We start from the raw sequence: 25,910 nt of genomic DNA, 5'->3' as shown, positions 1-25,910 counted from the left end.
AAATTCAGGGCAATAAATATGGATTTTCCTGCCAGAAATACTGTAACCCTTTCATCCTAAAAGGGCAAATAACACTCCTACTCTCCATCCTAGTTCAAGCCACTAGACCTCCAAACTGTCTTACTGATTCTTGTCCTAAATCTTGGCTGAGTTATAATCATTCTTTTAGGCCAACTACTTAGTTTTCTGCTCAGCCATGGGAGATGAAAATGTTGCCTAGAAAAGAGAGTATGCTGTCAATAAAGAGCAAAACTTGTTAGAATAAAGAGCTGAGACTAATAAAAACAAAACAAACAGAAAAAGTGGAAGCAAGTATTCTTTTTCATCTCCTATCTACCACCAAAATCAATTTCTATTGAGAAATCGTGGTAGAGGTGATTAGATAAATTCCCCTTAATCAAGTAATTTCCATTGTATTCAAGATTTGCCTAAATTGAAAACAAATACTCCTTCTATGGTTTTTTCACACCCAAGTCCTAAATATGTATTCATATTGGGTCCCCATCTACTTTGTGACTTTTTCCCCACTCTTCAGAGCCTTTCCCATAGGCTCTGAAACTTTCTGCTGAGCTAATGGTTCCATAACATCTATGCCATCATTGAAGACGTTCCCAGAACCTGGCTGAAAAACATCAGTGGACCCAATATGACTACCAATGATCCAGGTTCATTTCTGCCACGTAAAACAACCGACGGGGAATCACTAGACTCTACATTTTGTAAAAGCTGCAATGAGTCAGACATTTTAGAAACATTAGGTAATCTAAGTCTTGTCAACAATCAATCTTTCAACCTAAACTTACTAATCATCTAGTGGGTGCGCAGTACAATATTAATGGGTTCTATTAACAAGGAAATCTGTCATACTATAGGAGTAGCAGCCCATCCAAATTATGAATTCAGAGTTACCAAACAGATCTTCATGAGGACACATACATATATATAATAAGCAGTGAATTCCTGAAGCCAAATAATTCTTCAAGTGTTTCTGTTTCCAAAGAATTTTTTTTCTTTTTCTTTTTTGTTCTATTAGTTCTGACTATTTGAATGTTAAGGAATTATTCTATTGCTAAAATAATTTCTTTTTCCAAAGAAAATCAGGAGAATAAAAGCAAAATTCTGATCTTTATTATTGTTTCAAAAAGTCATAATAACTCAGAAAGCCTTACAAATCAAAGACTTACAGCTTCCCCTTTCTACGACATATTTAGTATATGCACAAATATAATAATATCCTTATGCATTAACAATAATTTATAATGGCTAGAAATTCATTTGTCTTTTAATTGCTTTAAAAGTATTATCATGATTGAAAAGTAAAATTTATGCAAGTGAAGGGAGCATGAAAATTTAAAGAGGAAACTAAGTTTAGGACATACACTTCATCTAAAATAGAAACTTCTTTCCAAATTTTGTCCTTTCTTCTTTCAGTTCATACTCAGGTGACAATCTTAAGGCTTTATTAACTGAACAATACCAGTACAGAAGGAATTTTATTTTAATTTCATATGCATAATGTAGTTGAAAGTCTTCTAAGTTTATAGTAAGTACTTTGATTATCAATTAAAGAGTTCAAACTCAAATTCTAAGGCAAAACAAAAAACAGAATACTTTAGGAATCCCTGGCCTTCCTAGAACTCCTCCAGGGACTCAAATTTCACTACTACTGCATCCCAAGACATGTTCCTCTTTAAAATTCTCTTCTCACCTCCCTTTGACACAACACTACCCCCTGATCTGTCTCCTAAAACTATGCACATCCTTCTCAAGTTGCTTTCATTAACTCTTCTTTACTTAACTTCCCAGACTTCTATCTTCAGTCATAATAGCCTCACTTCACTTACTCTTTCTATTAATCTCAAATATTCCATGGCTTCACGTTTTTCTTATATCTCAAATCTGATTCTCCTACCAAAATCACTTTTTTGAAGTTTAGATAAATTCACATCTCCAACTGGATGTCTCATGGCATCTCAGTTCAGTGTGTCCAAAATATAATGTTATCTTTTCACTGAAACTGCTCATTCTCACAATTTCATGTCTTAGTTAAAGGTATTAAAATTCATCCAGAAGAGTTTTGGTATTTATTAAAAATTTACATTTGGAAATAAAAATGTACTGAATTCATGAAGCTAGTCAGCTGGTCAATAATTATTAATTGAGTTGATTATTATGACCAGACACTATGCCATGTGCTGTGGAATAGAGACAAAAGCAAGAAAGACAAAGGTTCTTTCCACAGAAAGATTAGTTCAATGGAGAAAACATCCATTAAATAGTTACAAGTATAATTAACTTTTTACATTAATTATAATTGTAAAGACAAAGGAAAAAATAATCTGTCCAATCACCCAAAGCAGAAAAGTTGAAGATATCTTCAGTAATTTTTTTCCTTCACACTCAATTTCTAATTAGTGCCCCGATTCTTATAAGTTCCATCTCTGAAATCCTTCTGATTTATATCTTCCTCTCCATCATTACTATCTTGCTCATTTCAGGGCTTCATCATCTATTTCCTTTAACTGGCCTCTCTGACTACAACCTCTCCTCTTTATGTTCCAGTCATTACACTGTTACCTTCCTACAGTATTGCTGTAATGGTATCACAGCTTTCTTGAAAACAATTTATGAGTCCTATTGAGTATGAAGAATAAAGCTCCAGATCCATGGTTTTCCCTGTCCAGCCTTCAGTTGCCTTTCCAAACTTATCATATCCCTCTCAATCCCTTGTACTCTGGTTTTTAGCTATATCACAACTGCATTCTCTCAGAACTTCCTTTTCAAATACTCAACCTCAGAAAAATAAAACTGGCTGGAAAGCATTGGATTCCTTGTTCAAGTTAGGATTCTAGAGGCCTGGCAAAATCATGCTGGGGAAACTCCCTTTTCTTGATGCAATAGGTCAAGGAGAGGGATAATTACTAAAAATGGTGTCCTTTGAGAGAGCCAGGTAAGACTAACAGTACACAGCTCAAAGTCAGGTCAGTTATCTAAAATGAACACAATGCCAACCAAGATATGAAGAATAAAACCAGATAGGACAGAGGTTGTAGAACAAAAGGTATCTGGAACAGACAATGGGAAAATGAAACCAGAAGTATTAAGTTTAAAGCTAAGGATAGAGAATATCAATGGATTTTATAAAATCTGGTTCTCACAGTTGCCAATATGAGTACTGGAATTTTTTTCTTCAGGATTCCTCTCCATGAAAACTGTTTGTCACCCATCCCCGTTCTGTTTCCTAGCTGATCCTTTTCTCCATAATATTCCCAGAGTCTTTTGCATATGCTTCCATTATATCAGCATACTCAATCACAATTAGTTGCTTACAGGTCTGTTTACTCAGCTAAAATATGAACAGCAAGAGGTAAGAACTGTATCTTATTCATCCTTTCATCTTGAATGGTAAGACGTAGTAAGTTTGTTAAATTAATGAATAAATATAATGAATTATGAGTGAACAAATGAGGATAGTAGTCTTAATTTAATGGTACCTAATTAAGTACAAATATCTCCTATTAAACTTAGAAATTGAGTTCCGGAGCTTGTTGCTTTTGATTGTAGAATAATGTGGGAAGAGGAGGAGAAAAATACTTTTTCTTGGCTTTAAAGAATTCAGAAATGCGAGTCAAAAAGATATATTCACATAGCTCAAGAAAGGCGCACCTAAATAACAGTTAGAAAATTATCACAATGTCAATGCCGTTCAATAACATCTTGTTTTGTTTTGCTCTGAAATAGTTATGTCCTAGTGAGGTAATGGTATAACACACACATTCTACTTACTGGTTTAGTCCTAAGCACTAATGGCTTTGTTGCGGAAGCCATCCTCTTTCCAACATTCCTAGCATGAAATGTAAAACAAAAACACTTATGATATACATATAAAATGTATGCCATGTGGCCATTCATCTACTGATCAGAGAAATTCTTGCTTACTAATAGCCCTGATACTAGAAATATAAGTGCAAATACATTTCATAAATTATGTTTCATAAAATAAATTTCATTTTATAAATAAATAAAACTATATTTCTCTACTTCAACTAATAACCAATTTAACCAAATATGTGTTATCATTTGACTAATCATAACTATTACCTACTTATCTCAAAATCTTCTTGAGAACATCAAGATGAAATTTTATAATCTTATGGCACATAATTCAATGCCAACTACCCTTTGGAAATATAATATGAATATGATAACACTTAGAAATAAATGAGTTGATTTGATGACCTCAACAGCCCCTGACAAATAAATTATTTTATTTTATATTAAAGAATTATTTCATATTAAATAAAATTATTTTATATTAAAGAAATAGAGATTATCAGGTATAATGGAACAAGAATTTCACAATGAAGAATATCAATATGACTATGTCAAGTTAGCAAACCTGTCCTTAGACTACAGCCTATCTCCCACCAATAATTAGCAGTCAGCACCCTTATTTTCTACACAAACTATGCTCTCAGTCTTTTGGCTGGTCCTATCATGTATCTATGCCAAATCTCTTAGGGAATTTGACCTTGCTTCTTCCTCTCTTGAATCCACAACTGCTACTGCTCCTCTGGTTTCCCTCCCAAGCTGTTATCTGTATGTAGCCTTCAGATCTGGATCCTATAACATGCCAACCTGAACCAACTTGCCATGAAAGACTACTCTCTACCAACCTATGTGCCCTGCTCTACTACCAAATTTGGCCTTACCTACCCAAGAGGGAAATGTGCAAGATAACTTGTCAAGGGTCACAGAGCAGGTGGGATGGAGAACCATGTGTCTAAACTGTGATACAGTGTGCTGTCATAGAAAATCAATTGAACTCAGACCTGAAGGACTGATTTGAATACTAACTCTGCCTTTAATGGCTGAGGAAATGAACTTGGACAAAAGGTTGAACTATATGACATAAAAGGAGCTCTCCCAATTCAATACTGTTTACTATGAAAACTTTTCATCACATACAAAAGTATAAAACCATTAAAATGTCCTTCAGCTAGCTCTAGAACTGTGAACATTGGCCAATCTTATTTCATCCACTCCCCAACGAATACATTTTTCCCCTAAAGCAAACTCTGGGTATCGACGTTCCATCTGAAAACTTCATTGTTATATATTAATAACACAAACTCATCACTATTACCACACCTAACAAAGGTAACAAAAATTCCATAAAATCACCTAATGCCCAAGCTGTGTTTAAATTTCCTAGACTGAACACCAAAAACCAAACAATCTAAAAAAAAAATAGGCAGAGGACTTGAACAGACATTCTTCCAAAGATGGCCAACAAACACATGAAAAGATACTCAGTATCACTTATCATCAGGGATATGCAAATCAAAACTACAATAAAAAAAAAATGAGATATCACCTTCCACCTGTCAGAATGGCTAAAATCAAAAAGACAAGAAATAACAACTGTGGCGAAGACGCAGAAAAAAAGGAAACCTTGTACACTGTTGGAGGTACAGCTTCTGTGGAAACAGTAGAGAATGTTTCTCAAAAATACAGAAATGCCAGATGATTAAACAATTCCACTACTGGGTATTTACCCAAAGAAAATGAAAACACCTATTTGAAAGGATATATGAACCCCCATGTTTACTACAGCATGATTTATGATAGCGAAGTTAAGGAAGCAACCCAAGTGTCCACCAGAAGACAAATGGATAAGAAAGATGTTAGACACACACACACACACACACACACACACACACACAGAGGCATATTATGCAGCCATGCAAAAAGACGTGATTGTGCTAGGCACGACAACATGGACGGATCTAGAGGATATTGTGCTAAATGAAGTCAGTCAGACTGAAGAAGACAAATACCATATGATTTCATTTACCTGTGAAATCTCAACAAAACAAATGAATAAATAAAAAACAGAATCAGATTTATAAAGAACAAACTGATGGCTGGCAGAGGGGAAGGGGAGAAAGATGATGGGCAAAACGGATGGAGAGAGGGAGATACAGGCTTCTACCTGTAGAAGGAATAAGTCACGGGAATAAAAGGCACTGCATAGAGTATACAGTCACTGACGCTATAATAGGCTTGTATGGTGACAGATGGCTGCTACACTTGTGGTGAGCACAGCATAATATATAAACTTGTCGAACTGCTATGTCGTACACCTAAAACTGATGTAACATTGCATGTCAACTCTATTCAACTAAAAAAAAATCCGAGATTGTCACAAAATTGTCTTTTAAATTTTTTACAGTTTGTTTTTCCTAAACAGGATCCAACTAAGAGCAATGTATTCTATAACATTTTCTATTAGATAATAAGGGACAGAGACTTTAATAGGCATTAAATTTTATACTTATTAATTTCTGTGATTTGGTAGGAAACTGAGGACTTTCATTCAACACAAACCTTCAGACCTATATTTTTCAATGTAATAGCCACTAGCCCTGTGTGATTACTTATATCAATTAAAATTATGTAACATTAAAAATTCGGTTTCTCAGTCATACTAACCACATTTCAACTGCCCAAGAGCCACATGTGGCTAGTGGCTACCATACTGAATGGCAAAGATCCAGAACATTTCTCCTATTGGTAAGTGAATAGTCATATGATACACATTTTACATCATTGCAGGGCATTCTATTGGGTCATGTTGCTCTAGAGTCTAAAGAGAAGACATACTTATGCACCATCTCTCACTTTACAGAACTTAGAAACAAGTCTCACTGTAAACCTAACGTACAGAATCCCTGAGGGCTCAGGAGAGCCATCCAAAACCAACTAGATTGTTTCTGGTCCAGGATCCTTAGATGTGGTTTCCCAAAAAGACTGACAAGCACAACACAACCTACAAATGGCCTATGTCCTCGAGGTTTATTTGCAACTTGTTTTGTACTTGAAACCATTTCTCCAGGTTCCCAGGCTACCCTGAAAATCCCAATTAACTCAAAACATGGCTGAAATTTTATACAATGAATAGCGGGGGGGAAAGACTATTATTGGTATTGTGCACTAGCCAGGAAACCAAATAATTATGCATAATATAATTTCTGTATGTAAAAGTGCTCTTCAGGGTAGAGAAGGAGAGAAAAGAGTGTCATTAGAAACATGTCCATTTCTTCCACAGTGAGGAGGTCGTAATGTTGGAAGACATTTTATCTGGGAAGAGCCCTCCCCAGGCTGAGGCAAAACAGACAGCCATATACATGGTATATTTGTAAATGAACCATTATAAATAAAAATCACACTCTCCAACAAAGGTAATTCCTTATAACTTATTTTAACTAAGCAATATAAGGGCTTTGCCTGATTATTCGCTCCTACATGACTCTCAAAAGAAAATTTCATATCATGTAGGGTTGGTGCAGCTCTTTCAAATCTTAACAAGGATAGAAATCATAGACTAAAAAGATTATTAGATTTGACATTAATTATTTTTTTAATTATCTATGCCAAAAAACACTGCAAATCAAGTTAGAATACAAAAAGCTAGGCAAAATACTTGTAATATCCACCACAAAGTGCTACTATCCTTCAAAAATAAGGAATCTCAAACCAATAAGAGAGTACCTTAACAGCAAAATGGACAAAGAATAAGTAACTTATTAAGGAAGAAATACAAATGGCTAAATAAACAGAAAAATTTTCTAACTTTACTGATAAACTCAGAAATTAAATTCAAAACAGATACCTTTTTTATTCCTATCAAACAAGGAAAAAATGTAATTTTAATTGGTAATCTCGTAACTCTAGCACTCACTCTTAGAGAGAGACTTGCTAGAGAGAACAAAACTATTGGCACCTCTAAGGTACAGCCAGTGTCTTTCTCAGCCCCCAAGAAAGAATGAATATAATGCACTCAAAGTAAGTCCTCACCCCCATTAAAAGTGCAAAATGCATCACATAAATGCAAAATAGCGTTCTCAATAGTTAGTTATGGTGGAAAATTTTATTAAGGGAATGGGCATGAAAAACTAAAAAACTTTACTTTTTATGTAGTATTGCTTTATCTCTATTATATTTCACATTAAGGCATTTTAAAGCCTTTTTAGTCTGCTAGTCTGCATCTTCTCTGCAATGCTTCTTGGCATTGACTCATTAAGTATTCTTCATCTGATTCAAGGCAAAATATGCTTCTGATCAAATATGCACTAACATGCTCTTTGGCAAGCTACAAACCAAATTAGAAAAATCATAAATCTGGTGCTAAATGTTCTGGAGGGATGGTATATGCTATACCTTCCTTATCAGAGAAGCACACATATGGATTGCAATATGTCAACAAACTGCGTCTGTGACTTTTCTCACTGCTAATTTTAAAAATCATAGAAAGATCAATAAAATAAACTATATTACTATATTTGGATTAATAACTAAAAAACCTATCTCCTTACTTCTCAAATGGAAATCCTTCAAAATTACTTTGAAAGACACTTGAAATGTACTTGAAATGTACATTTTAATAACTATATCTGCATAAAAGTTAAAAATAAATACATTTGGTATCCCAAGGCTGGTACCCATTTTAATATCACTAACCGCTTATACATATGGTTCTCCAAAGAAAGTTTGCTGTTAAATAGGCTATAAAATCATACTGTCACTTTGAATATGCCCCTTCGTTTAAGAAAACCTTCAGTCTCCCTATTTATATCAACAAAATGACATAACAAAAATGATAGTCACTAACCTTTATCCATATAAGCAAATGTGCATATTCATGCCAGTTTTGTCATTTCACATGAAAATCATTTTAAAAGTTCTTTAATAATGATAGCATTTGTGTCCAATAAACCAGGTACAAAGTAAACAAAATTCCTTGTAGTTCTTAAGGAATCAGGGTCTAAAAATATGAATCTGTATATGATCATCTAGTAAAAGGAACAAAGATTGAATTTTGCAAAATGAGGCTTAGGTATACAATTACCCTATAAAAGAATAAACCTTTCTATTTAAATAGTAAAATGCATTAATCAAAATTCTACTATATATAAGACTAAATATCAAAAATTGCTTTAAAAAATCTAAAACAATCTACTATCAGTAAAGTATCTATACAAAAGATTCTAAAATTTTCAAATACATTTCATAAAAGAATGGCTAGCAAACACCAATTTTAGAAAGCTCGTTACAATTATTACCCAGGAAGTATTTATTTCAGGAACAGTACATACATAGTTCTGAGCAATGCACTATGAAGAGCAGAAAGATGTAGAAGATATCCTTCTTGGACTTATCAAGGAAAAAACAATCTAACACCAAGGATAAGACATAAACATCTTAGAATGGAATTTCACAGCTTGAGGGATGTTCAAGCCTATTTAATCCAATATATGTCACTACTCCTGAAAAATCTTGTGTTCCAAAGAGGAAAATGTCTTTCTGATTTCTTAAATGTTCACCTTTATAGGAGGCCCTGGGTGGCTCAGTCGGTTATGCATCTGACTCTTGATTTTGGCTAAGGTCATGATCTCAGGGTTGTGAGATGGAGCTCCCCAATGGACCCCACACTCAGCGGGAATTTGAGATTCTTTCCCTCTGCCCCTCCCCCAATTTGTGCACACCTGCATGCATGCTCTCTCCCTCTGCCTAAAATAAATACATAAATCTTTTTTTAAAAGTTCACCGTTATGTCTACATAAAATGATTATGCCTTGTCTTCTCCCGAATTATTCCACTTTTTAAATGACTCTACATACCCTTTACACACTTTTCTTTTGCAGTATTGATTTTATCCTGAATAAAACATACATACACATACAACAAACATCCACCATCCATTATTTGTTATGACTATTTTACCTACTATAATTTTTCCTTTAACATGATTCATATTTTACTGTTGGTCTTGGTTTCCTTTTTTTTTCTTTCAATGCAAAAAAACAGAAACAAAAACAAAAAACTACAGACCATTTCTCCAGGGTTTCTTTTTTCCTTTTTTAAAGATTTTATTTATTTACTTATTTGAGAGAGAGAGAGAGAGAGAGTGCACACATGATGGGGGGTGGGCAGTGGGAGAGGTTGGCGGGGAAGACGCAGAGGCAGTGGGAAAAGGGAGAAAAAAATCTGAAGCGGACTCTGTACTGAGTGTGGAGCCCAACACAGGGCTAGATTCCATGATCAAAATCTGAAATGAAACAAAGAGCCAGACAACCAACTGAGGCACCCAGATGCCCCTTCTTCATGGTTTCTATCTTGAGGCCATTCTTAGAAAGTTACAGGGTCACCAGTGTTTTCACTTACAAGTTGTATGCGTTCATTCAAAGTTTTTAATTATTCAGTCCACCTAGGATTTTATTCTTGGGCATATTTTGAAATAAAAATTTCAATTTAATCTATTTTCCACATGCTTATAGCATTAAAATTGGATAAAGGATGCAAAAAAAAAAAATTTTTTTTAAGGGAAGAGAAAAGAGAAGAAAAGAAAAAGTGGGAATCACACAAAACCAAGAACAGTTAAAGTAGCATCAGATTTCTCTACAGCAACTTTAAACACCAGAGGACAACTGACCAGTGTTCGTAGAGTTCTGAAGGAAAGAAACTAGGTCCCAAGAGCAGACTGCCTGACCAAGATGACAGCATAGGATAAATATAACAAAGGCATTCTCAACATGAAACAGCCACTATGACACATTCATAGAGAATTCTACTTAATGATGGAAGTGAGACAACTAAAATAAAAGTCAAAATTAAAATTCAAGGGTGGGGGCGCCTGGGTGGCTGAGTGGGTTAAAGCCTCTGCCTTCGGCTCAGGTCATGATCCCAGGGTCCTTGGTCCATCGGGCTCTCTGCTCAGCAGGGAGCCTGCTTCCTCCTCTCTTTCTGCCTGCCTCTCTGCCTGCTTGTGATCTCTGTCAAATAAATAAATAAAATCTTAAAAAAAAAAAAATTCAAGGGTGAAAAAGCCAAGGTAAAAAAAAAAAACAAAAAAAAAAACATAGTGAGTACTGAACTCCAGTTAATTATATTCCAGTTAAATACAGAACTAGAATTAAACAAGTATAGACCTTAATTACAAACAGAATATGAATGCTATAAAGCTCAAACTGGTAAAAAATAATGCATGATGAACAAAAATAGGGAGAGGACAGGAAGGTGGAGTATAATATGTACATCATTCAAAACAGATCACATATAAGGTCTGAACAGAAATTTGCATCTGAAAATCATGAATCTAACATCGTTTCCCAAAATCTTTTTAAGGGTCTTCCAAAATGTATACTATTTGTAGTGAAGTACCTACTTGGAAGTTCTACATTTCTTTTAGGTACCTTTTAGTTTCCTTTGCTTTTTACCCATTTAAGTAAAAATACATTTAATCCTTTAGAGAGAAGAGAGAAGGGAGGGAGGAGGAAGTAGAAAGCGAAGGAAGGTGTATTTCTGGCTATCTAATGTATTATGGTGGTTATCTGAGGGGTAATTTTTAAATTTCTTCTATGTATTTTAATTTTTTTTTTTTTTTTTTTAAAGATTTTATTTATTTATTTGACAGAGAGAGATCACAAGTAGACAGAGAGGCAGGCAGAGAGAGGGAGGGAAGCAGGCTCCCTGCTGAGCAGAGAGCCCAATGTGGGACTCGATCCCAGGACCCCGAGATCATGACCTGAGCCGAAGGCAGCGGCTTAAACCACTGAGCCACCCAGGCGCCCCTGTATTTTAATTTTTTATAATGAACTTATTATACAAAGATAACAGTGATTTTTTTTTCTCTGTTACCAAAAATCAAATTAAAAGTAGACATAAAATAAAGATAAATAATCAAGGTTACAAGGGATTGTACATCTTTTGGAAGCTATAGAAATACGTTTGACCTACAAACAATACACATGGATATCAAGGTCATAGTTCATAGATCTTGAGCCAAGATCCTCTGGGATCTAACTTCTCATAAACAGAGTTGTGAGGCAGAAGTCTATTTTGTTTTTAGGACACAAACTAAAGTTCTATGCATATTTAGGAAGTCTGATCCTCCTGAGTAAACAAATCCGGTGACCTCTGCTCAGTTCCTGTCTTCAACTGTCCCCCGCAACAGCTGACTCTGCTAGGACACCCTCCTTTCACACTCCAAACAGAGGCTTCAGTGCCTTGCACACAGCAGCAATGCAAATATTGTTGAGTGACGAATGGGACATTCTCCTGACTGCTCGCATCTCTGTCAGTGTCTCTGCAGGCTTCTGCCCACGCTTCTTTCTTTCCCTACCGGCCTACACACAGGCATCCCCCAAGGGCAGTTCTCATTTCACTCCTCTTCTCAGTCTCATTTCCCTGAATTATCTCATCCACTCTCAAACTCTAGCTCTGGCTCCTCTTCTGAGCTCCAAACCTAAAATGGGAAGTATATGCTAGACATCTTTACAAAGATGCCCTCCACCATCCTGAATTTGACATGCCAAAGTTGAATTATCTTCCACCTGCCCTTCCCACCCCTGGCCTATCTCTCTCCCCTCTTGCCAACCAGCATCTTCCCTGACATCTTCAATGCGGGCAGGGGCAACACATTTGGCTTCTTCGTCACAGAGAATGAGAACCTGGGAGTTGTCTTCTACTCCTTTCTTGTCCTTGTATCTACTCCTTTTATACCTCCATAATGTGTCTCACACATTCTATCCTTCCTGCCCACACTGACAACATCTAATGCAAAAGCAGCACATTCTGATGAAAACAATAGCAGGTCTGGACTCAAAAGACCTAGAATTTGAGCACCAGCTTTGCCCTGAATTTACTTTGAGGCCTTGTACACATTGCCTAACATATTTTTAGTACAAATCTTTAAATCACAGGATAACTCTAAGGGACACATATATACATATATATAGTTTAGGAACAGTATTTTTGTATATACCGTATGTGTGTGAATACACACACATCCACACAACGGTGTCTATATAAATGCATGCAAACATGTATATGTATACAAATACAAATGGAAGACATTATTATCTAGGCTGTTACAATATCTCATATTATCTTAGACAAAGATGTTCAATTTTAGAAGCACCTGGGTGGCTCAGTCATTTGAGCATCAGACTCCTGACTTTGGCTCTGGTCATGATCTCAGGGTCTTGAGATTGAGCCCCGAGCCCGGTTCTGCGCTGAGCATGGAGCCTGCTTAAGATCTCTCTCTCCCTCTCTCTCCCCTGCCTTCCGCTTATAAGCATCTGCTTGCCTTCTCTCTCTCAAAAATAATTAAAAAAAAATAAAAATAAAAAAAAATAATAATTTTTAAAAAGTGCTTAATTTTAATATCTCAGTTCTCCGGGTAACCTTTTACCCTGAATGAAGGATTACTTTATTAAAACACCATTTTTTTTTCCTTTTAATGGTCTGCAGCTTGTTCTCCTTTGCCAAAAGAATAAAACCCAAACTCCTAAGCATGGATTTCAAAGTGCTCCTTTATCTGACCCCAACTTAGCTTTCTGACGTCATCTGCTACTATATACCCTCTATCACCCATGTTCTATCAAAGCACAGCCCTATAATTTCCTTTTCCCAAATACACCCTACATTTATACTGTCTCCTCCAGGCTAGAATTTCCATTTAGGAGACCTCTCTTTCAAGGTCCAATTCAAATATCACCTTCTCAATAATACCTCCACTGATCTTCATCAAGGTAGGTGGCCCATATTTTACCTGTAAATAGAAGGATCTTTACAAGTCTGTCTTCAACTAGATTATAAATTCCTAAAGGGGCACCTGGTTGGCTCAGTCGTTAAGCGTCAGCCTTCAGCTCAGGTCATGATCCCAGAGTCCTGGGATCAAGCCCAGAATTGGGCTCCCTGCTTAGCAGGAGGCCTGTTTCTCCCTCTCCCCTGCCTGCTTGTTCCCTCTGCTTGTGTTCTCTCTCTGCCTCTGTCAAATAAATAAATAAAATCTTAAAAAAAAAAAAATCCTTAAGGACTGAAACAACGGTGTATTCACCTTTGACTCTCTGTGACTTGTGAAGTCTAATACACAGTATGTTACACATTTAACGATCATGTGTAGAACGGAATTGCACAAAAAGGCTCTTTTAAGTCTTTTAATTTCAAAGAAGAATTAGAAGCATATAAAAAGTCAGAACTACATTATATGGTGAAAATGTATAACCAATAACTAGGTGTAGGTAGCTTTTTAAATGAAAATGGTGGAAAAAAGTTTCAACTACATTACTAAGCTTCAAGCTAAACAAAAATATTGTTTGGTGCTCCCTCTGCTGGCTTTGCAGCAGCAAGTTAGGAATGTTGAACAATAACACTACAAAGAAGTAAACATAGATTCAGCTCATCTGCTCCCTGCATATACCTCCTACAAATAACCAGAGTTGAAATTTTTAATTGAGTTCATTTGGAAATAACCCTATCTGCAAAAGAGTTGGTCTAACAAAATTGTTTATAAAGAGACAAAACTCATGTTACAATTTCAGTGGTAATAACTACTGTCAGAATTCCCATTTATACCTTTTTTTTTGGTTTTTTTTTTTTTTAGTTAAACCATCTATTTTATATATAAGCAATTTTAAATTTTAAATTTTAGCTAAAAACTACTGAGAAACAAAGTAGGATGAGATCTTTTGTTTCCAAATTAATCTATAGTTTTTAAAAACCTATGAGGAACATAAGAGGTTAAATTCTCCCTGTGTTTCTAAACAGAGTTATTCTGAGTACCCTGAAGGCATTTAATTCCAAAACAGGAAGCCACATAGAGGAACACTTGGTTACACTAATGTTATGCAGATCTTTTGGAACACACTTTCCTAAACACTTGCTGAAAGAACCTTTTCTATACTGCACGCTATCACATGAAGTTGGAGAAGGGTCCACGGATACCATAGTGAACTTACTGCTCAAATTGCCCTTTATTACTTCTCTGTTTTCCTCCACTTTTCTTACTTTAAATGGTCTTCTGCTTGCTTATAGAAAGAGTAGTAGGAAAGTCAGGTTGGGTCAGGGAATGTTTATTCACACAACACACTTCAGTTGTTTTGGCATATATGTACATAAGAGCTATGATAGGACTTAGTGGAGTTAATTTTTTTTTTTTTGGTGTTACTATTTCTGTTTTTTTGTTTGTTTTGTTTTTTGTTTTTTTAACAAATAATGTTCTATATGCTTCAGGGGTACAAGTCTGTGAATCATCAGTCTCAAACAATTTACAGCACTCACCATAGCACATACCCTCCCCAATGTCCATCACCCAGCCACCACCCCATCTCTCCCACCCCGCTCCCTTCCAGCAACCCTTAGTTTAAGAGTCCCTTATGGTTTAAATATATATATACACACACACACACATATATATACACACATATATATATACGTATATATACACATATATATATGTATATATATATGTGTGTGTGTGTGTGTATATATATATATTTAGAACTGATATCTCAGAAAGATTAACCTGAGACCAGTAGAGACGTCACTGTTAAAGGTTTGTGTCTTTTCTCTTAAATTCGTGTTTTCTGTGCTTTCAAGTGTACTAAAAATATCTTTAATCTAAAACATGTTAGATGAGATCTTACCTTTGCCGATGAACAAAGAACAATGGTAAACCATAGGTAAATGGGCAGAGCGGTGGATTTATGTAATTAAGTGGCATAGATGCTGGAGTTATCTCTTGCTACTAAGGAAATCTCTTAACAGGGTAGGTTCCATTTCCCAACCTTACAGACTACTAGTGATCAGTAAGATGTTATCTATGATTCTGTGAATAAACAGATGAACTAGATCCTAGGTCCACTTTGAGTTACAGGTATAAGACAGAAAAAAAAAAGTGAGTGCATTTTTCATATGTCATTTGATTTCACATGCCATTTCAATACCATCCATGTTTAAAAAGCACTCTTTTTCTTAGTTCCTATCCTATTTATATTCAGTTATGTTTTAAAGAAAGTAAATGATCATCAAGCAATTATCCTTCTGGTTGGAAATTAAGGTTTCATGCACATTCTTGATTATTTGTAAAACTGAAATGCAGTAATATTAAAAGCAGTAATACTAAAAGTCTAGTCAGAAGAAGCCAAATAGAAAAGAGTCAATATATTTGGATCTGCTTATGGTTACTTTCAAAGAATTTATGAAAATATTTATTCTATTCTTAACATTTAGGCAGTAAGAATTTTGTTGAAATCAGCTTGAGAATGTCAAAATAGTATTTTTAATCTATTCTGCAGAGCTTGGAAATTATTTTTCCTTAAGAAATTGTCATGTGTTGGGGCACCAGGGTGGCTCAGTCAGTTAAGCATCTGTCTCCAGCTCAGGTCACGACCCAGGGTCCTGGGATGAAGCCCTGTGTCTGGCTACCTGCTCAGTGGGGAGTCTGCTTCCCCCTCTGCCTCTGCACTACCCCCACTCATGCTCTCTCTGTCTCTCTGTCTCTCTCTCAAATAAATAAGTAAAAATTTTAAGAAGGTGGGGCGCCTGGGTGGCTCAGTGGGTTAGGCCGCTGCCTTCGGTTCAGGTCATGATCTCGGGGTCCTGGGATCGAGTCCCGCGTCGGGCTCTCTGCTCGGCAGGGAGCCTGCTTCCCTTCCTCTCTCTCTCTGCCTGCCTCTCTGCCTACTTGTGCCCTTCCTCTCTCTCTCTGCCTGCCTCTCTGCCTACTTGTGATCTCTGTCAAATAAATAAATAAAATCTTTAAAAAAAAAAAATTTTAAGAAGGAAAGAAGGGAGGGAGGGAGGGAGGGAGGGAGGGAAGGAAGGAGGGAAGGAAGGAAGGAAGGAAGGAAGGAAGGAAGGAAGGAATCGCTATGTGAACAAGAACAAGGGTTTTAGCCATGACCATGTGCCACTGACAACATTCTTGTGCTGGGATTCACAACATTTACCCCCACCCTCCCTGTGACTACTGAGATGAGAGACTAGTTGGTGACTAGGTGCCTCCCTGTTAGGGCCACAGGACAATAGCGGCCAGGCAGAGGAGGAAGCAGAAGGTCAGAGCACAGAGGATATTCACAGGCTCACCATGACTCTGTAATCCAATGCATGGCAACCTCTGAAATGCTGAGCTGCTGTCTTTTGAGCAAGGCTGTCAAAACATTCGATTTGTTTTTGGAAATTCAGCTCAAGAATACGTCCTCTAATGTTCCGAGGGCATCCTCACTGAAATGTACAATCACATATATGACTGTAGCGAAGAAACCCTTACATCCCAAAAGATTTAACAGCAATTCATCATACAGTGATTCACTTCACTTTAAATTATTGAATGCTCTATTCAGAAATGATACAACAAGGTTTCAGAGCTGTAAATTAGCTGGCAGTTAGATAATATCTAAAAAAGGCATTCTGAAGTATGGAAAAAAATATTCAGAATATGTGATTCATTTTCATTTAACATAATATATATCCAATATTGAATGAACACAAGAAAGTTATGATGTGGTTTGTTGTAAAATGAAAATAGTATCCAATAAAAGTTATGCTTTTTTCATTCCTTATGGTAATCCATTTACCCTATTAGCCAATACCAGTACAGTAAAGTACTGAGCAATTTCTGAAAGCCTCTGTAGAGAAAATTTCATTTCTGAATGAAATTACTGATATTTTCTGAGAAAATGTCAAGGAAGGCCATTTATCAGGCTTTAGCTGTGTTTATGTCATTAAATGCAAGTGTCTGACATCAAATGCTGACATTATTACATGTTCATCATAATAACTCAGTCCTTTCTAGACTCTGTGACACAGTATGAACTGATAACAATCAACTCATGTTATGTCACGTTTATTTCAAAACACCTACCTCAATAAATACTAGACATTTTGAAATAAAAATACATATAAACAAATATAAATTTATATTCCAGATGATTTCCCCCTAGGAAATAATAATAAGAAGAAGAGATCTTAGTGATGGCCACTCAGTATAATTTCACATAGAACTTCAACAACAAGGCTTAAGTTCTGTGTCCTTTAAGACCAGCAGGTCTCGAAAGGTGTACTTCCTTAGACCCTTGCCTAAAAGTTAATTTAAGAAAATAATGATGTTGGGGTGCCTGGGTGGCTCAGTGGGCTAAAGCCTCTGCCTTCGGCTCAGGTCATGATCCCAGGGTCTTGAGATCAAGCCCCGCATCAGACTCTCTGCTCAGCAGGGAGTCTGCTTCCCCTTCTCTCTCTGCCTGCCTCTCTGCCTACCTGTGATGTCTGTCTGTCAAATAAATAAAATCTTTAAAAAAAAAAAAGAAAAGAAAAGAATGATGTTTAAGAAAAAACTGTAAGTTTTATTTATATTTTTAAAAGATTCTGTTTACTTATTTGAGAGAGAGTACAAGCAGGGATGGGGTGGATGGTAGCAGGGGGAGGAGGAGCAGAGGGAGAAGGACAATCAGACTCTGAGGTGAGCACAGAGCCTGACACCAGGCTCCATTTCACAACCGCAAGATAATGACCTGAGTTGAAATCAAGAGTTGGATGCTCAACAGACTGAAGAACCCAGGTGCCTCAGAACTATTAGCTTTAAACTTTTATAACTCTATTTTATTTATTGCCTTTAGTTAATCTCAATATGGCAGCCAAAACTAGTACAGTATCTGGCCAACTGACATCACTACTTAGTTTAACCTCAAAATCAAATGTTAAATCAGTTTCCTGATTATTATCCAGAAAAACAGATTCCATGTATTTAATTTTTTTTTTTTTTAAGATTTTACTTATTATTTGTCAGAGAGAGAACACAAGCAGGCAGAGTGGCAGGCAGAGGCAGAGAGAGAAGCAGGCTCCCTGCTGGACAAGGAGCCCGATACAGGACTCGATCCCAGGGTCCTGGGATCATGACCTGAGCCAAAGGCAGCAACTTAACAGAATGAGCCACCCAGGCGTCCCCATGTATTTAATTTTTTATATTGACATTTTGTAACTGTACAAAGTTTGATGCAAAACCAACAGAAAATATTTTAGTGTTATCTAAAAACACTGTTATTTATTTATTTTTAAGATTTTATTTATTTTAGAGAGAGAGAGCACAAGAGGGGATAAGGGCAGAGGGAGAGGGAGAGAGAGAATCCCAAGCCGACTCCCTGCTGAGCAGGAAGCCCCACACAGGGCGGGATCTCACCCTGAGGTCATGACCTGTGCTGAAACCAAAAGTCACATGCTTAACTGACTGAGCCAGCCAGGCGCACCCTTTTGCGTCTGTCTTATTATGTTCTATAATATGCTCATGATCTCATTGAGATGCAGCCCTGTGTTGGACTCCTTACTCAGTGGGGAGACTGTCTGGGATTCTCTCTCTCTTTCTCTGTCCTTCCCCCCATTTGTGCACTCTCTCTCTCAAATAAATAAATCTTTAAAAAAAAAAAAGACACGAAAGAATATATAGTATGTGACATATTTATATAAGATTAAAAGAGAAGAGGCAAAGGCACCTGGCTGGGTTAGTCGGTAAATATTGTGACTCCTGATCTCGGGGTTGTAAGTTTGACCCCCATGTTGGGTGTAGAAACTATTTAAAGATAGAAACTTTAAACAAACAAACAAACACAAAGAAACAAGAGGGAAAATAATTCTAAGTGTAGAAATCAGATTAGCATAACCATTGGAGAGTAAGTAGTGACTGAGAGCCTCAGGAGGGGGTCCTATGGTTCTGGTAATGTTGTTTCTTTATCTGGATATTGGATACATGGGTGTGATTGCTTTGTGAATGCTCACTGAGCTTAAAAAAAAAAACAAAAACCTGTAGGCAGAAGCAACGGGAGAGCCAGTGAAGACCACCTGGGGCGTGCATACATGTACTGTAATTTAATCTGGACTTCTAAAGGAAAGATAAGTCTTTCAGGGAGGAAGGAAACAAGTGGAAAGCAGGACAAGAGAGGGAAGCTGAGAAAGGGATCTATCAACATACTAAAGAAAAGTGGTAGAAAAAGAAAAATAAAGAGGCAGTCAGGTTTATGAGAGTGAATCCCCATCTCATAAGCACAGTGTGAGAAAGCTCAACTCAGAGGTTCATGGGATAAGGGCTGGGACTATGGGCTCACTGGGGTCCCTGTTATATTAGGACCTCATTTTAGAATGCAAAGAGAATCGTAATTGTTTATCTCTATGTACCAGATACTGTGCTAAAAGTTTTACAAAGAAATTATTTTACATTTTACTAGACCGAGGATACAGAAAGAGCTCAGAAGATGTTTATTGAATTTAATTACCATAAGCCTTACATAATAGGTATTATTATTCTTGTCTGCAGATAAAGAATCTGAGGCCTGATGAGTTATTTGTGCAAAGTTTTAAAAAATGCAAGTGGTGGAAAGGTTCAAACCTTTTTTCTTCAGGAGGAGTTAGGAAGAAAGAAAAAAGAGGCAAAAGTACTCAATCCCTCCATTTTAATTTAATACTTCTCCCTGTAGAATAAATCATGATCTTTAGAAGGCATAGCGCAAGTCAGTTCAACATAGTGCGTATCATATTAGTTAAGGATTTCAACCTAGGATCAAGATAGGATCCCTTAAAACTTTTCAAACTGTGTGTGAGAAAAGACCTACAAGCCTATAAGGAGGAAGACCAAGCCCTGGAATCTAACAGTTGCTTCCAGAAAGCTGAGCTGCCCATGTATTAAGCAAGGGCATCAGTTACATACTGGTGGGAAGGACAGCCTCCCTAAGAGCTCCCCACAAGTCTGTCCTTTTTTGCCTTGCATCATACCATATGGACTACAGGTTGAAGCAAAATGCTTTCCAGAATTGTTCTCTGTAACTAAAGAGAATAAATACAGATACAAATGTACCAATACATGAAGATACAAAAACAGGTATAAATAACCAAAACTATGCCTTGAAAATGTGTATAGGCCAAGTGTGGTCAATGTTTTTATATTTTGGAAAATTCATTTAAGTCTCTAAAAGAGCACAATTTAACAATGTTTACCATTGTATTCTTAATAATACCTGGGTTTCTTATTTGGAATCTTGTTTCTTTTTCTTTTTCACTAGGCAAAGAACTTTTTTAACCTTGTTGCAAACTTTCTTCCCAGGCTTCTTCAGCATGCTTAACTGCAAAGAATGAATTGTGTGTAAGCAAAAACTGAAAAGAGCTGCAGTGTCCAAGGGGCTTGAGCTTAAAAATATTAGAGATCTACGTTTTATCAGATCCATGAACAAAATTTTAAAAAGCAGTCATACTATAAAATACCATCTCCCAAAAACTTCTTCAGGTTTTATCTTCTTCAGAAGTTGACTCAGTTCAGTTTGCTTCCTTCTTGGAAGCATCCTCTGAATTCTCCACAAGATCTGGAACTTCATCATCCTCCTCCTCTCCAGTAGCAAGTGGGGCTTTTCCAACCACAGATTGTTTGAACTAAGCTTCAGCCAGTCTCCTTCAACTGGTCAGACTGTCTGCACTGAGTTGGTTTAAAACCCTGGGTAGCATTTCTGTCAGCTGCTTTGTCTCAGCGTGGCCTGTAATGGTGAGAAGTGTTTGCTACTAGCAATTCCTGAACTTTGGGGCTGTTAAAGTAGATCACTGTTCCTTGGTTTGTGAACATACTCACTTCAATAACAGAGATATTGTTTACCCCTAACTTTTTAAGGAGAGCTGAAGTTTGTTATCATTTGCTGTAGCTGTTCTATGAACCACCTTCTTTCCGTGAGCAGTTCTTTCCCTACCAATGCTCACTTGGGCTTACAGTTTGGTGAGTTTCTCCTGGTTCATAATAGTTGCTTTCATCTTGTTGAAACAGAAATGGGACCACATGGAGAACTAGAGTTGGTGCTCAGGGGGTCTCCAGCAGACCAGCTGAGATTAGGTGCACAAGCACACGGGGAGGCAAAATGGCAGCTAAAGGCAAAGTTTCTTCTTTATATGACATTTTTCTAATTTGGCAAGCAATAGATTTTCTCCTTCTGCTTCTAATGGAGTCGGCATCCAATAACTATTTTGTCTAAGTTTTTAATATCATCTGTGTCAGCAAGAATGAACACAGGTCTACAGGTAGTACTAAAGCATTTTCAGTCCACCTCCAACAGACTTATGGTGTGGGCATGGTACTATACTTTAAAATTACAAAACTCATAACTTCAATATGTTAGATCTCTTTAATTATAGAATTGTAAATACAAATAAAAAACACATACCACATCAACATCTTAATATTTTCTGAAGAAATTCTCATAAACACCAAAAGAAAATAAAAATCCATCATAAAATGACTGAAGCTATATACATTTCATATGCCACAAATATTAAAATGTGTCTGTCTTATAGTTACAGTGAAAGAAATTTGGTTCAACCAATTGATCAATAATACTTCCTGAAGCAAATTAATAAGAAAATTCATAAGGCCCCAAACTTCAATATCAGAAGGATTGCTAAGTGTGCAAAGTCATTATATGTCCACAGAACACCATTTCACTAGTGCCTTCCATTAACAGAAAATGCTAGGGATGCCTGGTGACTCAGTCGGTTAAGTGGCTGCCTTCTGCTCAGGTCATGATCCCAAGGTGCTAGGATGGAGTCCCACATGGGGCTCTGTGCTCAGCAAACAGTCTGCTTCTCCCTCTGCCTGCCATTCCTCCTGCTTATGCTCTCTCTCTCTCTCTCTCTCTCTCTCTCTGACAAATAAATAAATAAATAAATACATAAATAAATAAAATCTTTAACAAAAAAGAAAAGAAAATGCTAGCTTCTGAAAAACATGAAAAGACTTGTGTACTAAGTACTCACTTTAAGGAACATTTGTCATTATTGATATGTAATAAGTAGAAGTCTAATCTTATCAAAATCTCTTTTTATAAGAAAAGATAATCAAACTAAAACTCAGCATGGCCTGTGTACACAAATATTGAAATAGTCTTGGCACACAGTATCGAAGGAACTGTATCTATCATGTCTCCCCCTAAGATGTCCCTGATAAGCAATTTTCTTTTCTTTTCTTTTAAGATTTTATTTATTTATTTGAGAGAGAGAGTGAGAGAGAGCATGAGAGGGGAGAAGGTCAGAGGGAGAAGCAGACTCCCCATGGAGCTGGGAGCCCGACGCGGGACTTGATCCCAGGATTCCAGGATCATGACCTGAGCCAAAGGCAGTTGCCCAACCAACTGAGCCACCCAAGCACCCCTGATAGGCAATTTTCTAGTTGCTTTTGTAACAATAGTTACATCAGCTTCTCTAAAAAAGCCCATTCAACTTGGGGCACATAAAGCTATTAGGAAATTCTTCTCAATATTTAGTAAAGTTTGTCCTTTTCAAGCTTCTGCCTACTGGTTTTATTCTGCTGCCAGAGCAGCCAGTTTTGGCCAGTAGACTAAGTTGTGGCCAAAAAATGTCAGTAGAAATGTCTGTGCAAATTCTGGGAAGGGTTCTTAAAAGGGAGAGGTGTGCCTTTCCGTGTCATACCCATCCTTCTTCCTGCTGTCTGGAATAGGGATGTGCCTGTAGGAGCTCCAGTAATTTACCATGAGGTGATCTTGAAAATGGAAACAATTTCAAATTAATTAATTCAAAATTTCTTTGCTGAAGACATCAGAGTTGGGATCCTCGAAGACTTTGTGGAGCTGTCTTTCTAGCCCTGGGCTATCCTGGGCTATCCATCCCCAGACTTCATCTACACAAAAGAATAACCTATGTGTTTGTTTGTTATACAGAACTCAGGAACTTATTTCCTAACTCATATACTGAGTCTGAAGATACATTTTCAATATTTTTTAAGATTTATTTATCCATATTAGAGAGAGAGAGAGAGTACGCATGGGTGCATGTACGTGTGCACACGAGGTGGGGAGAGACAGAGGGGGATAATCTTTAAGCAGTCTCCCCACTGAGCAAGGAGCCTGCCATACGGCTCAATCCCAAGACCCATGAGATCATGACCTGAGCTGAAACCAAGAATCAGCCTCCCAACGGACTGAGTCACCCAGGAGCCCTAACATTTTCAATATTTGAAGAGCAATATCATATTCTACTTACAGCCTCTGTACTTGAAACTAACTTTTTCAACTTCCTCATCATTGGGGTCACCCTCTTTTATACAGGCTCAAGCTTTTCAGACTCCTTAGAAGTTTCAGAATAGAACTCAACACACCCAGCAGATGTGAGTTGACCAGCAGAAAACAGAGGGGTTATTCACTTCCTGTGTTGTCACTCCAAGACAGTCTTATGCATTAGCTTCTTCAGCGGTCCTCAAGACTAAAGGTTCCTACCACGGTTACAGGTAGCTAAAAAAGTATCTAGTTTTTACTTTGTTTTGGTTTCCACTGCAAGTACCCTTAAACCAGACTTTCCCTACTTGCATACGTTTAGTAATTTGTTCCTTCTCTTTAATCTAGGCATAAGATTTCAGATTTCTCCTTATTACATTTCTTTTTACAGTCTACTACTCCATGCAATGGAAATAAACCTTGAACCCCAATTTTGGTATCCCACCTAATTAACTATCCTTCATTTGTTTCTGTCGTCTGCTTATTTGGTTAACAAGTGTTCTGTGTCCCCACCCAGTCCTTTGCAAGAACTTGACATAAGGCAAAAGACAGAGCCCTTACTGAGCCACTGAAGACTTCTCTACCAGTGGGCAGGCAGCACATAATCAACACACTAGGGATGCCTGTCCAACCACCTCTGGGTCCCAAAGACCTGCTTCTTCTTTCAGGAGCTGAGCCTCTGCCCCAGGAGAGGGCCATAGGAGGCCACACATGGCACATAGGAAGCCCAGAACCTGACTACCACCATGTAGAAAGAGACTGGCAGCATGGGCTGACTCACTGTGCAGGGAGGTAAGTGTGAGGAGGTAGAGGCACTTGTTTATGTAACAGATACTTGCAAAAAAGGAAGTCTCTTCCTTTAAAAAGAAAAAAAATTTTTCTCCCATAAAGAAAAAAATCTATTAGTGCATTGAGTGTAGGGTGGGGACTTGACTGGTGATTGATTGACAAAGCAGTGTAAATTCCATAACTACCCCATTTGCATAGATATTGATTGCAGTGGGCTTCAAAAGACTGATTATGCTGTTTCTCATATTTGAAATGAGTGTCTTATACCTTAGCCCTACAGAAAAACCAAGAAGCAAACATTACAGAACTTAAATATGCACATGTGAAAATGTATTTATGATTAACGATAATTTATTAAGTGCAATACTGTGCTAAATTAATATATGCAGAGTAAGACTGACTTGTGCTGATGGAATTATCTTGTTTATGATTACTGTTATTGACTTTAAAAGAGCTACACCACTATTTTCTGAACAAGAGGCATAGTCTAACATACACGATGCAAAACATTTTAGATATTTACTACATTGTCACTAATCATTAATTTGTGTAGGTTCAGTCACGGTAAATTAAATGTTCCTATATCTATAAATGTCATTCCATTTATTAAAAAAAGAATATTCAGGAGGACCTGGGTGGCTAAATCAGTTAAGTATCTGACTTTAGTTCAGGTCATGATCTCAGGGTGCTGGGATTGAGCTCAGCAGGGAATCTGCTTGTCCCTCTGCCCCTCCCTCTCACTTGTGTGCACACAGCACACATGCATGCTCTCTAATAAATCTTTTAAAAATTTTTAAAAATTTAAAAATATACAGAAAGAATATTTAAATATGCACTTATTACGTCTGATTAAGAAACATACATAGTAAAAAAAATTTTTTAATTTAAAATAGAAACATACATAGTAAATTATAATACTTTATTAATAATTACAGTACTATCCCTTAAGCATATTACATCTTAACTGCTATTACTCTATATAAACAATCATTGTTTTTAAATTAATTATTAAATATTGGTATCAACGAAAATATTTTTTAAATTTATTACACTGCCATAAAATAGAAGACAAACTGGATCCATTCTTTCCTTTGGGGAGCTAAACTTTTTTTCCCAATTAAATAACATTCAGGTTTGGCTGACAAATTATTTACATTTTTCTTCTTTCTGTGGTTTTTATCCCCCAATGAGTAATTTAAGAAAATATAAACCTAGGTAGATTGCATTTTGAACCACTCTGATAGCATT

The 25,910-nt window shown here is 36.8% G+C and overlaps 1 protein-coding gene and 1 pseudogene across 2 annotated transcripts in view; both read right to left on the bottom strand.

The window, feature by feature from the left end:
• LOC111148443 (autophagy related 10) overlaps positions 1–25,910 on the bottom strand; it is a 229,656-nt gene that overhangs the window by 106,270 nt on the left and 97,476 nt on the right. The gene's annotated exons all lie outside the window — the stretch shown is intronic.
• Positions 21,142–21,624, bottom strand: LOC111148444 (annotated as a pseudogene).

The sequence above is a fragment of the Enhydra lutris genome, unplaced genomic scaffold (genome assembly GCF_002288905.1).
Source record: "Enhydra lutris kenyoni isolate GAN:26980312 unplaced genomic scaffold, ASM228890v2 scaffoldscaffold19, whole genome shotgun sequence".
Classification (NCBI taxonomy): domain Eukaryota; kingdom Metazoa; phylum Chordata; class Mammalia; order Carnivora; family Mustelidae; genus Enhydra; species Enhydra lutris.
The sequence above is the reverse complement of the archived record's forward strand: the minus strand, read 5'-3'. Positions and strand labels throughout refer to the sequence as shown.